Genomic DNA, 18,988 nt, shown 5'->3' with positions numbered 1-18,988 from the left:
AATGACTTATCATTTTATTTAATTATGGAGAATTAAAATATTTAAAATCAATAAAGGTCATGTTATGAGTATAAGTTAAACTGTAACTGAAACATATAAATTTTACACTAATTATGTAACCGATCTTAGACTAATTACACTAACATTACAAATAAAAATAGTAACCGTTGCTATAAAAAATCAATTGAGGGAATTTAAAAGCAATATACACCTTTCACAATCCTATTATTTTAAATCAATTGTATAATTTCTTTTCTTTTTTTTTTTTTTTAAAAAAAATCAATTGTATAATAATGCATAATATATCGAAAAAATATATATAGAATATGCATCGAAGGTATATGCAAGCAATATGTGATTAATCTTTCAACATACTCTTAAAATTATTTCTCAAATTTGCTACTTCAGGAGCATAATAGAGAACTATATATACCATTTAATATTTATAGATAACGATTATGAAAAATCATTTCAAGATGCTTTAGAGCAAATTTTTCTAAGATGCTCTAATATTAAACTTTTGGTTTTTCTGGAACTATATTACAATTTATCTTTATAGTGTTTAAGAGTAATTAATTCCTTGAGCAATCCTTATCGGATGCGCAACTCTTTAGTTCTCCAAGAACTATGTCCCAAATCTTCAAAACAATAATATAAAATTTCATATTTTTTGAGCAATCCTTCAGGGATGCTTCAATATCAAGGTCTGCTTTTTCTTCTTTAGTTCTTCGGGAACTATATCAAAATTGATATTTACTAACAACAAAAATCCTATTATTTGAGCAATCCTTCGAGGATGCTTTAATGTTAAATTCTTCTGGAATTCAACAAGATTACCATAATCTCATCAACATGTAACAATATAAATAAAAAAAAACGTGATCATGAACATGAATTAACAACAACAACAACAACAACAACAATAATAATAATAATCATAATAATAATAATAAAATAATAATGAATACAAAGAAATAAATTTAATTTTAAAGTTCTTCAGGAACTATATAACATATTTATAATGTACAAATAATCATTTGTACAATCCTTTAGGATGCATATATATTGAATCATTCATAAGTTCTTCAAAACCTCTATAATAGATCTTATCAATATATTATTTATTTATTATTATTTTTTTTTTTACATCCTTCAGGGATGTGTCACAATTGAATTCATCAAGATTTTATGGAGGACAAAATTTGAATTTTTAAGTTCTTTGAGAACTATATAATAGATCTAATTGTACGATCCTTCACAGATGTATCCGTAATGAATTCTTAAGAATTATAGAGAATAAAAATTGATTCTTAAATTGTTCAAGAACTGTATAACAAATCAAATCAGTCATTTATCCAATCCTTCAGGGATTGATGTTTTTGAATTCTTCTAAAAGATTAACAAGATATTGATTTTACTTATATCTATGAATCTTCGGGATTCATATTTTAAAAGATATTTTACGGTACTTTTATAAGTGTATGCTTATGAATCTTCAGGATTCATATTTTAAAATTTCATCACACTATGAATCTACAGGATTCATATCACCACGATACTTCTGGATCGTAGGTTTTGTGAATTAATATAAAAAACGAGAAGAAGAAAAATCTGAAAAAATAGAATAAAAAAAAATCATACATAAAATAAAATTGTCACTTCCCATTGTTGTCATACCTTTCTTGAAAGGGTAGAGACTATCGTGCTGATAACGTGTTATGAACTATTCCTAGAGAATAACAAGAATAAAGAAGAAGAGATGAAGGAGAGAAAGAGAAGAGAGAATAGACTCTTGTATTGTTCTATTCAAGGTGTGTATCACATTTTAACAAAGGGGTCCTATTTATAGGACACATTTAGGGGACAAGAAAACCTACACAATAATGGACATTCATTACATATTATTATTCATAACAAGAGTTAATTTTTCAACTTAATTGTTACATTTACACACACGAACAAAAGTGATCAATGCACCACCGAATTAGAGGAGGAGTACACAAAATTGCTGGACATTCATTGGGTAGATTGCAGGGAATACTAGAAGTTTTAATGACTACATGAACAAAAAAAAAATGTTACTAAAATGTGATGAAATTTTTAAATAAGATAAATTAGATATTTACAAATGATATAAAAAATAACTTACCACTATTGGTTGGGACAAGAAATAGAGAAAGAAATATGATCACAATATACACAAAATGTGGAATTTGGGCCATATTTTTTCTCCTTTGTATGTAATAAATATGAAATTGTAGATCACTTTATAAGAAAAGTTTTCATGTTTTGTTAACTTTAATAAAATAGTTTTTAGGGTTGTGATGTTGCAAGAAGCCATTCATTTTTTTTTTTACTAAAGCAAGAAACGATTCATAAAAAAATAATTATTGTTAAATGTCTCTAAGGCACATTGGTGTGTCATGTTTGTCTCTTTCGTTCACTCTATTCATCACACTTAACATATATTTTTTATTTCTCTTTGGGCATTTCTTAATAGACAATGGAAACAAATTAAGACAAAGTAATCAAAATCAGACTAGTGATCGTACCGGCGAGTTTACCGGTTCAATTAGTCCGATCGGGGTTCAATCGGGTCTGATCATTTTTAATTAAATATATATTTTAATTATTATATAAATAAAAATATATAAATAATTACTCAATATTTCTTAGTTTCACAAATTAAAAAGATAAAATGTCATAACGTCAACATAAAATAAAAACTTTAGTACATTAGACATACAATTTCTAATTCAAACCAAATTAGAAATTACATAATAAACTAAGTTCTAAAAATTATTCATTGACTATTAAAATTAAAATCATACAAAACATATAATATAATATTTATTGACTATTAAAATTAGATGCAAAATATCAAAACTATTAACAAAAAGAAAGAAGCAAAATATCAAAAGGGAAATAGAAACATAAAAAAGTGAGACTAAAAAAAACTATTTTAACAAAAGTTCACTTCTTAATGTGACAAAGGTTTATTTTTTCTAAAAAAAAATAGTTTGAGGTTTGTATGTATGATGTTTGTCTAATATGAAGAGATTGCATTTGCACTACACTATTAGTCACACATTGCTGTTTTCGCAAATATTTGAGAGGTAGCTTCACTATAAATAAATTGGGTAAGGTGTTGTTGAAATGTACAGCAAAATAAAGTGTTTGCAAATGCTTGTGGGGTCAAATGTTCTCTTATTTAATAATAAGATTAATGATTTCCAATGCAAGTGTAGTAGTAAAAAAAAGAAATGAAAATGTTAAATAATCAATAGTGCACTCGGTGCACTAGTTAAACACATAAATAAGTAGCCGCACCAACCGGTCCGGTCTGGTTATGACAACCTTGAATCAAAAGATAAATAATAGTGATGAAAATTATATATCCTCTTTTAAAAAAGTTTTTTACTTAAATAAACCCTATATAAAATTTATGGGTCATGCTAAATAATTTCCAAACAGCACTTGTTAAGCATACTAAAAAAAAATCAAATGAAAAAGAAATTCAAATTTTTTAAGCTTGGCTTTACCGTGATCCATATATACGTATTGAAAGAGTGCACGTATGATTCTCACGAAAAGGCAACAATTTAAGGAATGCTCAAATCTTAATTAATAATTTTTTTTTGGGTGCATAAATCTTTCGGGTTGTAGGGAAAGATGATTTGATAATCTACAATTGGCTACGAGGTAATTAGTACAAAGTCTCAAGTTTCAAGAAAAAAAAAAGTTATACCTTTGATAATCATTAATCAACAATTAACAATCAATATTAATTAAATTTTCTCTTCTTCAAGGCTAATGCTACGGTGGACCACCTTCACAAGTGGTTCACTGTGGACAAGTGATCTACAGAATATGAATTTTCCGAAATTCACTATTGGATTGAAAATTTATATCGCATAGGTCATCCATAAATTTTTTAATTTTTTTTAAAAATAATTTGATATGTTATTGAGACCCATCAAGATTTACGTTATTTAATAAACCGTTAATCTTGATGTGTCTCAATAACATATCAAATGATTTTTAATTTTTCTAAATTTTTCTATGGATGATCTATATGATATAAACTTTCAATCCAACGGTGAATTTTGTAAAATTCGTATTCGTTATAATGTTATTCACGACTGGTCCACCATTGACCACTTGATGAAGTGATCCATATTAGAATTTATCCTTTTTCAAACCAAATTTTTGTTAAACTTTTTGATAATCAACAATCAATAAAACACGAAATTCAAACTCTTTTTTATGACAATTTTTTTTATTCATGATTGAAATAGGCTAAGGATCATAACATGCTTATGAATTGCATTGCTTTTCATAATGTGATTTCCATAATTTCTTTAGAATATGTTTAACTTCCATTGTGCAAGACATAGATTTTCTACTTAAGGGATATGGAAATAAACTCAGTTATGAAATTTAATTGCTAGACATAGGGTTATATAATTTCATAATTACAAATAATATTATTGGGTCGTAATTAGAGGTGGGAACAGGTCAGACCGGCCTACATGGCCTTAAGGCCTAGCCTACATAGGCTCAGGCCAGGCCAGCATATTTCTTTAAATAGAGCAGGCCAATGCTTTTTTATAAGCCTATTTAGCTAAAAAGGCCAGGCCGCAGGCCATTAAAAAAGCCTTTGAGGCCTACTAGGCCGGCCTATTTAAGTTAACATGAATAATATTTTTATTACGATTATTATTTATATATTAAAATTTATACTTTGATTAAAATATAAATCTATTAACTTTTTAAGTAATTTAAGTTTATTAATCTACATTAGTTTTTAACATATATAAATGTATTATTATAAACTAGAATTGAAATATGATGACATATATAGTCAAATTCTCTAAAATATCAAATGGAACATTATTTTATTAGTTCATAAGTATATTTCAAAATAAATATAATTATTTATTTAAATATGTTCATATGAAATAGGCTTTTAAACAGGCTAACAGGCCACATCAGACTTTCAAAAGGCCAGGCTCAGGCCTAGAATTTAAGCCTATGATAGGCCACAGGCCAGGCTCAGACCTTCGATTTTTTGACAGGCCAGGCTCAGGCTTGGCAAAGCCTAGCTCGGCCTAGCCTATTCCCACCTCTAGTCGTAATGCCCTTATATTGACTAACCGAGCGAAACATCAAATGTTAATAGGTATAACGGAACTCTTGCTGTTTTTCGAACACAACAACATATGATGAGTAATACGTGTAAACAAATTCGAAGACAATAACATATAATATAATCGATAAGATAAGTTGTATTAAGTGATTAAGTAATGATATTGTTCTGGGCCGAGCTCAGAGCTCGAGCGTCAGAGGGTGTCGAACACATAGACCATCCGAGCACGTCCTAACGGTCAGATACCCTTGCGTATCGTAACGGCCGTGAACCGGAATGATGAGCATTTACTGCTCATCAAGGCCTCCAAGCCGTTTTCCGGCAGCCACTTGATGGCCATTAATGCCATCAAGGGCCTTAGCCCAGCGCTGGGGGCTATATATATGCATCTCCACTTCATTTGCAAGGTACGCATTTTGATAGCTAAGAAAACCTCTAAAACACAAACTGACTTGAGCGTCGGAGTGCCTGCAGGTACACAACCCCCCTCCGCTTCAACAGGGGTCTCAACGCTTTCAACCACCGCAAACGCCGGCGAAGTCGCATCATTCTGGTCAACACGATCAGTGGCGCCGTCTGTGGGAACTATAGTTTCCCTGTTTAACCAAACCAAAAACTAAAACTTCCCTCAAAACACCTTCTTCACGACCAATGGCTGGCGTTAACAACCATCAAATCCCGGAGCTCGTGGCGGAGAACAACGTTCAACCAATGGACTACGCACCGTACCACCCGCTGGACGGCCAGTTCGCCTCCGTAACGGAAGATGGCCAAGAGGGGCGAGACGCACATTACGAGCCCTACAACCCAGAAGAACCGCAGATCCCTGTGGCTACCCCGCCACAGGCGACTCCGGCAGTGGCTATCCCTCCGGGCGTTCCCATGCAAGAAATGATGGCTGCGTTGGTCAATGCAATCAACCGCCAATCGGACTTACTGCTGCAGCAGAACCAGCGATACGAGCAGCAGAATCAAAGGCTCGAGCAACAAAGCCGTTGCATCGACGCAATTGCTGAGTCGAGGGTCACGGCGCAAGCTCGCCCAGCTCGCCGTTCACCCACACCTGTGAGGAGCAGAACCTACTCCAGGTCTCGCTCACCACCTCGCCACAGAAGCGAAAGGAGGTCGAGCCCAAGGAGAAACGAGGCTATATCTCGAAACTCCACCACGCCGAGGAGACATTCCCCTAGAAGGGACAACCTTCCTCGTCGCCAAAGGAACCGATCCCCGGAAGAGAGGGACAGTCTGTTGGGAAATTGTTTCATAAAACACTTTTATAAACGCAGCGGAATTTTAAAATTAAGATTTCCCATCAATGGATTCTTGTGAATGAGCATGATCAGGTCTAGAATATTACCTTTGAAGAACAAAACTGTGGCCGCCTTTATCGATCACAAGCACCGCACTTGCAGCACCTCCACTTAGTCCACACGAACAGAAACCTTCGATCTCACAGTGCTAGCTGTTCTTGGATGAAGGTTGAGTGAATTTTGTGCGGTTTAGGGTTTAGAGAAATTCAGAATTTTTCTAAACTCAGTTAGGGTTTCAAAAAGTGTAACTTCTGAACTTCATAAGGCTCTATTTATAGAGTTTCTTATGAGGTCTTTAGTTTACACAAAATTGGGCTTCTCAAGCCCAATAACCATTTTTCACTAACTGCACCCCCACAATAAGTCTTACTTATTTTTCCCTTCTTAACTGTCCTTATGTGTGTGACCCTGTAGGTTCTTATGACGTTGGCAATAATATTAATCGTAATATTATAAACAGTGAGCGGTATCTAGCAACACATCACTGTTACCCAAGTCATAGGAATGTCACGTGATCTGACTAACCTTTCCGTGATAAATATCTTGTGCACAATTACCCTTTTGTCCTCATGTCTATATTGAACACAAGGCATAGTATGTCATCCTTGTCTAGTTCAATATTGGGCCCATAGACATATCTCCCGTTATGTAGGAGGGACAAATTCCATCTAGGTCACTCATGTCCCTCAGCATGATTCGTGGGATACCCATCAACCATCTTTATAATTATCCAGTTACGGATAACGTTTGAATGACAACAAGGTATTACACTCCTGCATCTAGGGTACATAGTGGTTTCAGGTCGAAGGGTGGAATACACCTTTTATCACTATGAGAAAACTTATGACATTTCATAACACTCTATGTAGTATTCTCATGGTGGGTCAATCCGATATAAAGTTACCCTTAACATTTATATCTATGTGAAGACTTGATAACTCATTATCCATGATCAGTGAGATATGATCATCAGTCTACCAACATAATAGTCTTTATGCTTTATCGTTATCCCATTTCACAATAAAACTTGACTATGGATATGTTTAAGAATAGTGTTCTTATATTTAATGGAATCTCACGATTAAGTCATACTTAACGTTCCATAAGTGAACTGACTATTCTAGGGACTTTATCATTTTATCATATATAAAATAAATAAAGAAAAGCCTTTTATTTGATAAGTAAATTATTCAATACATCTATTATTCAATTATAAGTAATTGGCCTCTAGGGCTTACACCAACAATCTCCCACTAGCACTAGAGCCAATCAGGCATACTCCTAATACCTATGCCCCTAGTGTGGCCCTCATGCTTCGGCTGAGCAAGAGGCTTTGTAAGTGGATCAGCAGCATTGTCAAGTGTTGGTACTCTGCATATTTTCACATCTCCTCTATCAATTATTTCTCGAATAAGATGATAGCGCCTGAGTATGTGTTTGGACTTTTGGTGAGATCTAGGTTCCTTAGCTTGTGCGATTGCACCATTGTTGTCACAAAATAATTCAATGGGATCCACAATACTAGGGAATATGCCAAGTTCAGTAATGAACTTCTTTATCCAAACAGCTTCCTTTGCTGCATTTGATGCAGCGATGTACTCAGCTTCGGTTGTAGAATCAGCAACTGTATCTTGCTTTGAACTCTTCCAGCTCACAGCGCCACCATTTATGCAAAACACATAGCCTGATTGCGACCTAAAGTCATCCCTATCTGTTTGGAAGCTAGCATCAGTGTAACCAATTACATTTAGCTCTTCTTGGCCTCCATATATTAGGAATGAGTCTTTAGTCCTCCTTAAGTATTTAAGGATGTTCTTGACAGCCACCCAATGAGCCTCACCAGGATCAGACTGATAACGGCTTGTTGCGCTTAAGGCATATGAAACATCTGGTCGAGTACATATCATGGCATACATGATAGATCCTATAGCCGATGCATAAGGGATCTTACTCATGCGGTCTCTTTCTTCTTTAGATGAAGGAGACTGTGTCTTTGAAAGACATAGGCCATGTTGCATAGGAATGAATCCTTTCTTGGAATCATGCATATTAAAGCGTTTTAACACTTTATCTATGTATGTACTCTGGCTCAGGCCAAGCAGTTTTTGTGATCTATCTCTATAGATTCTTATTCCTAATATATAGGCTGCTTCACCCAGATCTTTCATAGAAAAGCAATTCCCTAACCAAGTTTTAATTTGTTGCAAGGTAGGGATGTCGTTTCCTATTAGTAATATGTCATCTACATATAATACTAGGAATGCGACTATGCTCCCACTAACCTTCTTGTAAACACAAGGCTCATCTTCATTTTGAATGAATCCGTACTGTTTTACAGTTTCATCAAAACGAAGATTCCAACTTCTGGAAGCTTGCTTCAATCCGTAGATTGATCGCTGTAATTTGCATATCTTTTTGGCTTCTCCTGGAATGCAAAAGCCTTCAGGTTGTGTCATATACACATCCTCAAGGAGACTCCCATTAAGGAAGGCAGTTTTTACATCCATCTGCCAGATTTCATAATCATAGTATGCAGCGATGGCAAGTAAGATCCGAATGGATTTGATCATCGCAACTGGTGAAAATGTTTCATCATAGTCTACCCCATGAATTTGTTTGAAACCTTTAGCAACCAATCGCGCTTTGTAGGTCTGTACCTTTCCATCCATGTCAGTCTTCTTCTTGAAGACCCACTTGCATCCTATGGGTTTAATCCCATCAGGAGCTTCCACCAAGTTCCAAACTTGATTTGTGTACATGGAATCCATTTCAGATTTCATGGCTTCAAGCCACTTCTCAGATTCAGGGCCAGTGATGGCCTCTTGGTAAGTCACAGGCTCATCTTGATCCATGAGTAATACATCGCCTTGTTCCGATATGAAATATCCATATCTTTCAGGTTCTTGACGTATCCTGTTGGACCTACGTGGTTCTTGTGTTACATGAGCAGGATTTTCTGTCACAACATCTTGTGCATCCTGCTCTTGTTCCTCCATTGGTGTGTCACTACTTTGTGGATCGTGAATTTCTTCAAGATCTACTTTCCTCCCACTGATTCCTTTGGAAACAAAGTCCTTTTCTAGGAATACTCCTGTTCGAGCGACAAACACTTTGCCCTCAGAAGGATTGTAGAAGTGATATCCTTTTGTTTCTTTTGGATATCCCACAAAGAAGCACTTGTCAGATTTAGGTTCAAGTTTAGTAGAAATTTGACGTTTTACATAAACTTCGCAACCCCAAATCTTTAAGTAAGACATATGTGGTCTCTTGCCACTCCATATCTCATATGGTGTCTTTTCAACCGTTTTAGAAGGAACACGGTTAAGTGTATAAGCTGCTGTTAATAGGGCGTGTCCCCAAAAGGAGTTTGGAAGATCAGCGTGACTCATCATAGACCGCACCATGTCCAACAAGGTTCGGTTTCTTCTCTCAGACACACCATTCCATTGTGGTGTTCCAGGAGGAGTGAGTTGGGATAAGATCCCACACTCTTTTAGATGGTCATCAAACTCTAGGCTTAAATACTCACCTCCTCGATCTGATCGAAGGATTTTGATTTTCTTTCCTAGTTGGTTTTGTACTTCATTTTTAAATTCTTTGAATTTTTCAAAGGATTCGGATTTATGCTTCATTAGATACACATATCCATATCTACTGTAGTCATCAGTAAATGTGATGAAGTATTGAAAACCTCCTCTAGCATGTGTGTTCAATGGTCCACATACATCAGTATGTATGAGAGCCAAAAGATCACTTGCCCTTTCACCTTTACCAGTGAATGGGGTCTTTGTCATTTTTCCCAATAAGCAAGATCTGCATGTTTCAAAAGATTCATAATCAAATGAATCCAAGAGCCCATCTTTATGGAGCTTGGAAATGCGTTTCTCATTTATATGGCCTAAACGACAGTGCCAAAGGTATGTAGGATTTAACTCATTAGGTTTAATCCTTTTTGTATCAATGTTATATATTGGCATTTCAAGATCAAGAATATATAATCCATTACTCATTTGTGCTGTGGCATAAAAAATATCATTTAAATAAATGGAGCAACAATTGTTCTTTATTGTAAATGAAAAGCCAAGTTTATCCAAACAAGAAACAGAAATAATATTCCTGCTAATGGCAGGTACATAAAAACAGTTCTCTAACTGTATTATTAAACCAGAAGGTAAAGTCAAATTATAAACTCCTACAGCTAATGCGGCAACTCTTGCTCCATTTCCCACTCGTAGGTCGACTTCACCTTTAGCCAATCCTCTACTCCTTTGCAGCCCCTGCACATTAGTACAAATGTGAGAACCACATCCGGTATCTAATACCCATGTAGAAGAAGTAGATAAATTAATTTCAATAACAAAGATACCTGCTGAATTAGAGCTCTCTACTCCATTCTTTTTATCTTCCAGGTATTTTGGGCAGTTCCTCTTCCAATGTCCAGTCTTGTTACAGTGGAAGCACCTACCCTCCTTTGCAACTCCCCCAGTGGGCTTCAAGGCTTTAGGGGTAGGTTTGGGTTTGGCAACTTCCTTGCCCTTCCCTTTGACTCCCTTCCCTTTGTTGCCCTTCCCTTTGTTTCCATTGCCAATCATAAGAACATGGTTGGACTTCCCTTTTGTTTTCATATTCTGCTCAGCTTGCCTCAACATGCCTAGCAGTTGTGGCAGAGTCTTCTCCATGTCCGACATGGTGAAGTTCAGAACAAACTGATTAAAACTCTCCGGCAACGATTGCAAGATCAGATCAGTTGCAAGCTCATTTCCAAGTGGAAATCCCAATTTTTCTAAGTTCCCCACGTACCCAATCATCTTGAGCACATGTGGACTTACTAGAGATCCCTCAGATAGCTTGGCTGAAAACAGGGCTTTGGAAACCTCAAACCTCTCAATCCTGGCTTGCTCTTGATAGAGCGTTTTCAAGTGTTCGATCATATCGAACGCATTCATGTCCTCATGTTGCTTCTGAAGCTCAGAGGTCATGGTAGCCAGCATGAGGCACTTTGCATCCATGGCATCATCAAGACGCTTCTGATAAGCATCCCTTTGTGCCTTTGGAGCATTGGCGGCAGGTTCATCCTCAGGGTTAGGTTGGGGTTCCTCAATAGCATACAGCTTTTTCTCGTGCATGAGGACTATCCTCAAGTTACGATGCCAATCAAGAAAATTTGTCCCAGACAATTTCTCTTTGTCAAGAATGCTTCGCAAAATGTTGTTCGAAGTATTGGTGTTTGACATGGTGATCTACAATTATAAAAGTGAAAATATAAGTATTGAACAATTTTAATACACATTTAATTAGGCCTTTAATTAAACATGCTCTCTCACTATTTTACTCAAAACAAATGACCCTCGACATTTGATTCGGAAAATCCCGTTGGAAGATTTTCTAGTGAGAATGAGATCCATATTTCACTTCGTTTTAAGTCAGCGTTGGGCTGATTACACAAAACTTAGTTATTTAGGTAGGAAACTCCTTTCCAATTGTATCTCATACAACTCTCATATCCTTTCTATTGGGTGAATAACACTTATTCTAATCCATCACATGGAATAACCCAATACTTGCTTCTAAAGTTATATAATCTTATTATACTTTCTTTAGTTAAGTTAGACCCATTAAATAGCGATCGGATAAATAAATTACCTCACCGCAACTTATCAATATTGACAATGCACTTCGCGTTGGCAAAACCTACATTGATCGATATTGATCTTGAAGGGCGCTATTCGTTGGAAAGCAATAAAACTTAATATTAATTCCTTTGAGGGCTTTTATAAATAATTTGATCTCACCTTACCACGGCTTACATACAATGACGTCACTCCATTCATAACATGCATCAACATACATAATATAATAAAATGATATGGTTATGGCCCCTAGCGTAATTGTTCCCTCAAGCCATTGAGAGAACCTATGCTATATCTAAGAATGACCTATACTTCTCCAAGATAGATCTTCATTGATGTCCTTCCTGTCCTATTTGCTAATCTTATATTACATCACTACAAGAAACTCGTGTTCATACGAGGGAGTGAGATGAGAAAAGAAATTACATCAAGAAAATATAAGAGAGGCACGACACGCAGGCCGTATTTAAAATCCCAAATAAAACGAAAAAGAACTAAGGCCATAACCATTCATCATGCAACTTTAATAACAATAAACACACAATTTATTATTATTACATTAGTCCAATTAATAAAAGACTATGATTGATCACCTTGTATTGTTACAGTAATCATTCATCAAAACGTTTCAGGATTTTGTTCACCATAGACGATTGGATATATGATGCTTCACCAGTTATCGGTTCCGAAGCTCACGCTCACAATCATTCATGCTCACGACAATCACTTAAAACTTTCAATGAACAATATGTTCTGTTTATATAACAACACAACACTTGTATTGTTATAAACCCTAATACAACCACCATTCATCAAAACGTTTCAGGACTGCTAGTTCTAGATGAACGATCGGATATATGATGCTTCACCATAAACGGTTCCGAAGCTCACGCTCACAATCATCCAAATTAAACGCCAATCACTCAAACATTCGAATGAATGACACGATCAATGTATCACATACACTGATGCGTCGTATCAGAAATATATATCACATATATATTTTAAACCGATCAATCAAATTTTATTAATCCTTGTTGTTCTTATTATTAATACCGATTCAAAATCATATTAATAAAACAGTAATGAAACAGCAAACCGATTCATGGTTTCACAAGTGGCTCTGATACCACTGTTGGGAAATTGTTTCATAAAACACTTTTATAAACGCAGCGGAATTTTAAAATTAAGATTTCCCATCAATGGATTCTTGTGAATGAGCATGATCAGGTCTAGAATATTACCTTTGAAGAACAAAACTGTGGCCGCCTTTATCGATCACAAGCACCGCACTTGCAGCACCTCCACTTAGTCCACACGAACAGAAACCTTCGATCTCACAGTGCTAGCTGTTCTTGGATGAAGGCTGAGGGAATTTTGTGCGGTTTAGGGTTTAGAGAAATTCAGAATTTTTCTAAACTCAGTTAGGGTTTCAAAAAGTGTAACTTCTGAACTTCATAAGGCTCTATTTATAGAGTTTCTTATGAGGTCTTTAGTTTACACAAAATTGGGCTTCTCAAGCCCAATAACCATTTTTCACTAACTGCACCCCCACAATAAGTCTTACTTATTTTTCCCTTCTTAACTGTCCTTATGTGTGTGACCCTGTAGGTTCTTATGACGTTGGCAATAATATTAATCGTAATATTATAAACAGTGAGCGGTATCTAGCAACACATCACTGTTACCCAAGTCATAGGAATGTCACGTGATCTGACTAACCTTTCCGTGATAAATATCTTGTGCACAATTACCCTTTTGTCCTCATGTCTATATTGAACACAAGGCATAGTATGTCATCCTTGTCTAGTTCAATATTGGGCCCATAGACATATCTCCCGTTATGTAGGAGGGACAAATTCCATCTAGGTCACTCATGTCCCTCAGCATGATTCGTGGGATACCCATCAACCATCTTTATAATTATCCAGTTACGGATAACGTTTGAATGACAACAAGGTATTACACTCCTGCATCTAGGGTACATAGTGGTTTCAGGTCGAAGGGTGGAATACACCTTTTATCACTATGAGAAAACTTATGACATTTCATAACACTCTATGTAGTATTCTCATGGTGGGTCAATCCGATATAAAGTTACCCTTAACATTTATATCTATGTGAAGACTTGATAACTCATTATCCATGATCAGTGAGATATGATCATCAGTCTACCAACATAATAGTCTTTATGCTTTATCGTTATCCCATTTCACAATAAAACTTGACTATGGATATGTTTAAGAATAGTGTTCTTATATTTAATGGAATCTCACGATTAAGTCATACTTAACGTTCCATAAGTGAACTGACTATTCTAGGGACTTTATCATTTTATCATATATAAAATAAATAAAGAAAAGCCTTTTATTTGATAAGTAAATTATTCAATACATCTATTATTCAATTATAAGTAATTGGCCTCTAGGGCTTACACCAACAATCTCCCACTAGCACTAGAGCCAATCAGGCATACTCCTAATACCTATGCCCCTAGTGTGGCCCTCATGCTTCGGCTGAGCAAGAGGCTTTGTAAGTGGATCAGCAGCATTGTCAAGTGTTGGTACTCTGCATATTTTCACATCTCCTCTATCAATTATTTCTCGAATAAGATGATAGCGCCTGAGTATGTGTTTGGACTTTTGGTGAGATCTAGGTTCCTTAGCTTGTGCGATTGCACCATTGTTGTCACAAAATAATTCAATGGGATCCACAATACTAGGGAATATGCCAAGTTCAGTAATGAACTTCTTTATCCAAACAGCTTCCTTTGCTGCATTTGATGCAGCGATGTACTCAGCTTCGGTTGTAGAATCAGCAACTGTATCTTGCTTTGAACTCTTCCAGCTCACAGCGCCACCATTTATGCAAAACACATAGCCTGATTGCGACCTAAAGTCATCCCTATCTGTTTGGAAGCTAGCATCAGTGTAACCAATTACATTTAGCTCTTCTTGGCCTCCATATATTAGGAATGAGTCTTTAGTCCTCCTTAAGTATTTAAGGATGTTCTTGACAGCCACCCAATGAGCCTCACCAGGATCAGACTGATAACGGCTTGTTGCGCTTAAGGCATATGAAACATCTGGTCGAGTACATATCATGGCATACATGATAGATCCTATAGCCGATGCATAAGGGATCTTACTCATGCGGTCTCTTTCTTCTTTAGATGAAGGAGACTGTGTCTTTGAAAGACATAGGCCATGTTGCATAGGAATGAATCCTTTCTTGGAATCATGCATATTAAAGCGTTTTAACACTTTATCTATGTATGTACTCTGGCTCAGGCCAAGCAGTTTTTGTGATCTATCTCTATAGATTCTTATTCCTAATATATAGGCTGCTTCACCCAGATCTTTCATAGAAAAGCAATTCCCTAACCAAGTTTTAATTTGTTGCAAGGTAGGGATGTCGTTTCCTATTAGTAATATGTCATCTACATATAATACTAGGAATGCGACTATGCTCCCACTAACCTTCTTGTAAACACAAGGCTCATCTTCATTTTGAATGAATCCGTACTGTTTTACAGTTTCATCAAAACGAAGATTCCAACTTCTGGAAGCTTGCTTCAATCCGTAGATTGATCGCTGTAATTTGCATATCTTTTTGGCTTCTCCTGGAATGCAAAAGCCTTCAGGTTGTGTCATATACACATCCTCAAGGAGACTCCCATTAAGGAAGGCAGTTTTTACATCCCATCAGCAACAACCTTCTTGGAATCCCTATTATCCATTGCTAGCCTTCAAACCCAGGACATGGGAAGCCAAAGGGTAAGCAAGTATTTATAGTAAAACTTGCCGCCCAAAGGACCAGTCACTACACCTGACATCCCATAAATGCGAGAGGCGGCTGCGGAAACCTAGGATTGACCACTTGGAATAAACGATTTTTCCTTTCCAAAGCTTGACTTTGACCACAGGGACACTGCGAAAATTCAGCTGCCCAACTCGGATCTGTTATGTTCGGCAAATCGAGATGAATCGGTAAAGCTTCAAGTCATTACCCTCGCCTACGAGCATAACGACTTGGGGGGCTCCTGTTCTGGGCCGAGCTCAGAGCTCGAGCGTCAGAGGGTGTCGAACACATAGACCATCCGAGCACGTCCTAACGGTCAGATACCCTTGCGTATCGTAACGGCCGTGAACCGGAATGATGAGCATTTACTGCTCATCAAGGCCTCCAAGCCGTTTTCCGGCAGCCACTTGATGGCCATTAATGCCATCAAGGGCCTTAGCCCAGCGCTGGGGGCTATATATATGCATCTCCACTTCATTTGCAAGGTACGCATTTTGATAGCTAAGAAAACCTCTAAAACACAAACTGACTTGAGCGTCGGAGTGCCTGCAGGTACACAACCCCCCTCCGCTTCAACAGGGGTCTCAACGCTTTCAACCACCGCAAACGCCGGCGAAGTCGCATCATTCTGGTCAACACGATCAGATATATATAATCCCAACACAATTCTTTAATTGCTATTTTCACTTTCACAACATTTAAGCCTCTTTAATCAAGCTTAAATTATATATTGTTAGAAAATTATGAACGGAATAACTAGTTAAAAAAGTAAGCCAAGTAAAATTCAGACCTGTTATGACGATTTTTTCCGGGTTTCTACAAACCTTCAATTTTTTGAAGTTATCCAGACCAGTTCTCCATTCAACTAGTGAATTGTATGGTTGAATTTTTAAAACATTGAATATTACTGTTAACTTTATAGTCTATTTATGCTAACTTATATGTCAACAAAACCTAAATATATACTTATGCATATTGACTTTAAATTTTATAGTTATTTTATTTTTCGTATTTTTTTATAAGCAAAAATTGAATTATAAGGAGTACAAGATGCACTCAACCCTTACAATTCAAACGAAAACCATTAGATGCTATCAATGCAAACTAACGGATCGTTACACCAATCAGAAAATACAAAAGAAGTATTAACTCTCAAACGACCTATAAACCAAAACCAAGAAATAAAGATAATTTGATCTATCAAAGCATCCAAATTAAACACATCTCCTCGAAACACAATATTATTCCGAGTACGCCATATGCTCCAAGTAGTTGCTAACCAAATGACATGACGGGTTTTAGCAAGTCTCTTACTCGTCACCAAATCAACAAAAGACATGAAGTGCTTCCACCCTTCCTCAAAGGGGATGAAATCCACAGCCATCCACTTATAAATTTTCTTCCAAACTTTAATTGAGACAAAACAATTAAAAAATAAATGATCTATGTCTTCTTCTTCTCTAAAGCAAATTACACACAACAAAACTCACATGGATTATTGATAATTCCTTTTCTTACCAAAGCCATACGGGTCGGAAGTCGTGCTAATAACAATCTTCATCCAAATATGTTCACTTTAGACGGTACATCGTTCACCCATAAATCTTGCAGCGCATCCACCACATTACTATTAATAGTCAAAAATGAATCACGATTTTGCAAGAAACAATATGCTGATTTTACCGTAAACATACCGGCATGGTTCATGAGCCATTTTCGATGATCCAAGCATTCCTTCTTAGGCCTAATATCTGCTAACAAAATCGACATCTCAGTTGCAGCATCCATATCAAAACTCCAAGTCCAATTATCATCACTCCAAGAACCGAACGCAGTTATAGGAGCATCAGGTTGCAACGATTTTGCATACAATTGAGGGAATAAATTCATGAAACTTTCATGACCTAACCATATTTCTTGCCAAAAACGGATAAGATTGCCGGATCCTATTGCACACGTTGGATTTGAACCAACCTCCGCTCTCTGCACCTCCTATCCTTAAGATGTCTCGCCACCAAATGGATTGAGCTCTAACATTCTTGTTGACATCTAGAAGAAAATTTCCAGCCATTGACCCATATCTATACACCAGTAACTTGCACCACAAAGTGTTATCTTCACTTAGCCCTCTCCACTTCCATTTGCATTGTAAAGCTTGATTGAACAAATCAAGATTCTTAATACCCAAACCTCCTTTATTTTTCGTACTTTAGCACGGCCTCATACACTAGTTTAAATAAATTCATAACATGATTTGCTTAAGACAAAACAAATTTATGGCACACTTTTAATTTATTCAACAAAGGTCCTTCTCCAAATGACAATAACAAATTTATTGCACATTTTTTAATTTTATTTTACAAACAGACCCTTCTCCAAACAGAGAACTTAACTGTGACACAACCACATATTTTTTGTTACAGATTTGAGACAATGAGGTTGAACCTATAATTTCATATATATACTACCCAAATCTAATATAACTAAACCAAACCTAATCTTTATTATTGCAATCTTAATTAAACCAATATTGGAAGGTCAAGAAATATAAATAAAAGTGTGTAAAAATTATATATAAGAGTACCAATATTACAATGTATTAATAAAATTATATAGTTACAAACAATATAATTTTTTTTTTTTTGCTAATGCCAAGTTTCGAATCAAGTACCTCTATGTTGCAAAGTGACTCTTCAACTAAGGGGTTACCCGAAAACGGACAATATAAAATTATTTTGATCCTAAACGCATGTACAATAACAATTAACACACCACGGAACTTTAGGAGCAATACAAGTAATTTCGCGACAATCATAGGGCATATTGCAGGGAATACTGGTATTTATAACGTCTGAAAAGAACAAAAGAATTGTTACCAAAAAGTGATGAAATATTTCATATAAGATACATTAGATATTTGTAAATGGTGTGTTAAATGACTTACTACTACGACTACTACTAGTGGTTTTAACAAGAAATAGAGAAAGAAATATGATCAAAACATAAAAATGATATGGAATTTGAGCCATATTTTTCCTCCTTTGTATGTAATAAATAGATATTATTTTGATCACTTTATACGAAAAAATTTCAAGATT

At 35.8% G+C, this 18,988-nt stretch overlaps 2 long non-coding RNA genes across 2 annotated transcripts; both read right to left on the bottom strand.

The window, feature by feature from the left end:
* Positions 1-1,874: 1,874 nt before the first annotated feature.
* On the bottom strand, positions 1,875-2,495 carry LOC123895063. The gene is made up of 2 exons (XR_006804086.1): positions 2,150-2,495; positions 1,875-2,056 (listed from the first exon to the last, which is right to left on the bottom strand). It is a non-coding gene; the product is annotated as an uncharacterized LOC123895063 (long non-coding RNA).
* Positions 2,496-17,054: 14,559 nt separating this feature from the next.
* LOC123895062 lies at positions 17,055-18,828 on the bottom strand. The gene is made up of 2 exons (XR_006804085.1): positions 17,409-18,828; positions 17,055-17,297 (listed from the first exon to the last, which is right to left on the bottom strand). It is a non-coding gene; the product is annotated as an uncharacterized LOC123895062 (long non-coding RNA).
* Positions 18,829-18,988: the final 160 nt, after the last annotated feature.

This window comes from Trifolium pratense, linkage group LG7, assembly GCF_020283565.1.
Source record: "Trifolium pratense cultivar HEN17-A07 linkage group LG7, ARS_RC_1.1, whole genome shotgun sequence".
In the NCBI taxonomy this organism is placed as follows: Eukaryota; Viridiplantae; Streptophyta; class Magnoliopsida; order Fabales; family Fabaceae; genus Trifolium; species Trifolium pratense.
This window is presented reverse-complemented; position numbering and strand designations above follow the sequence as displayed.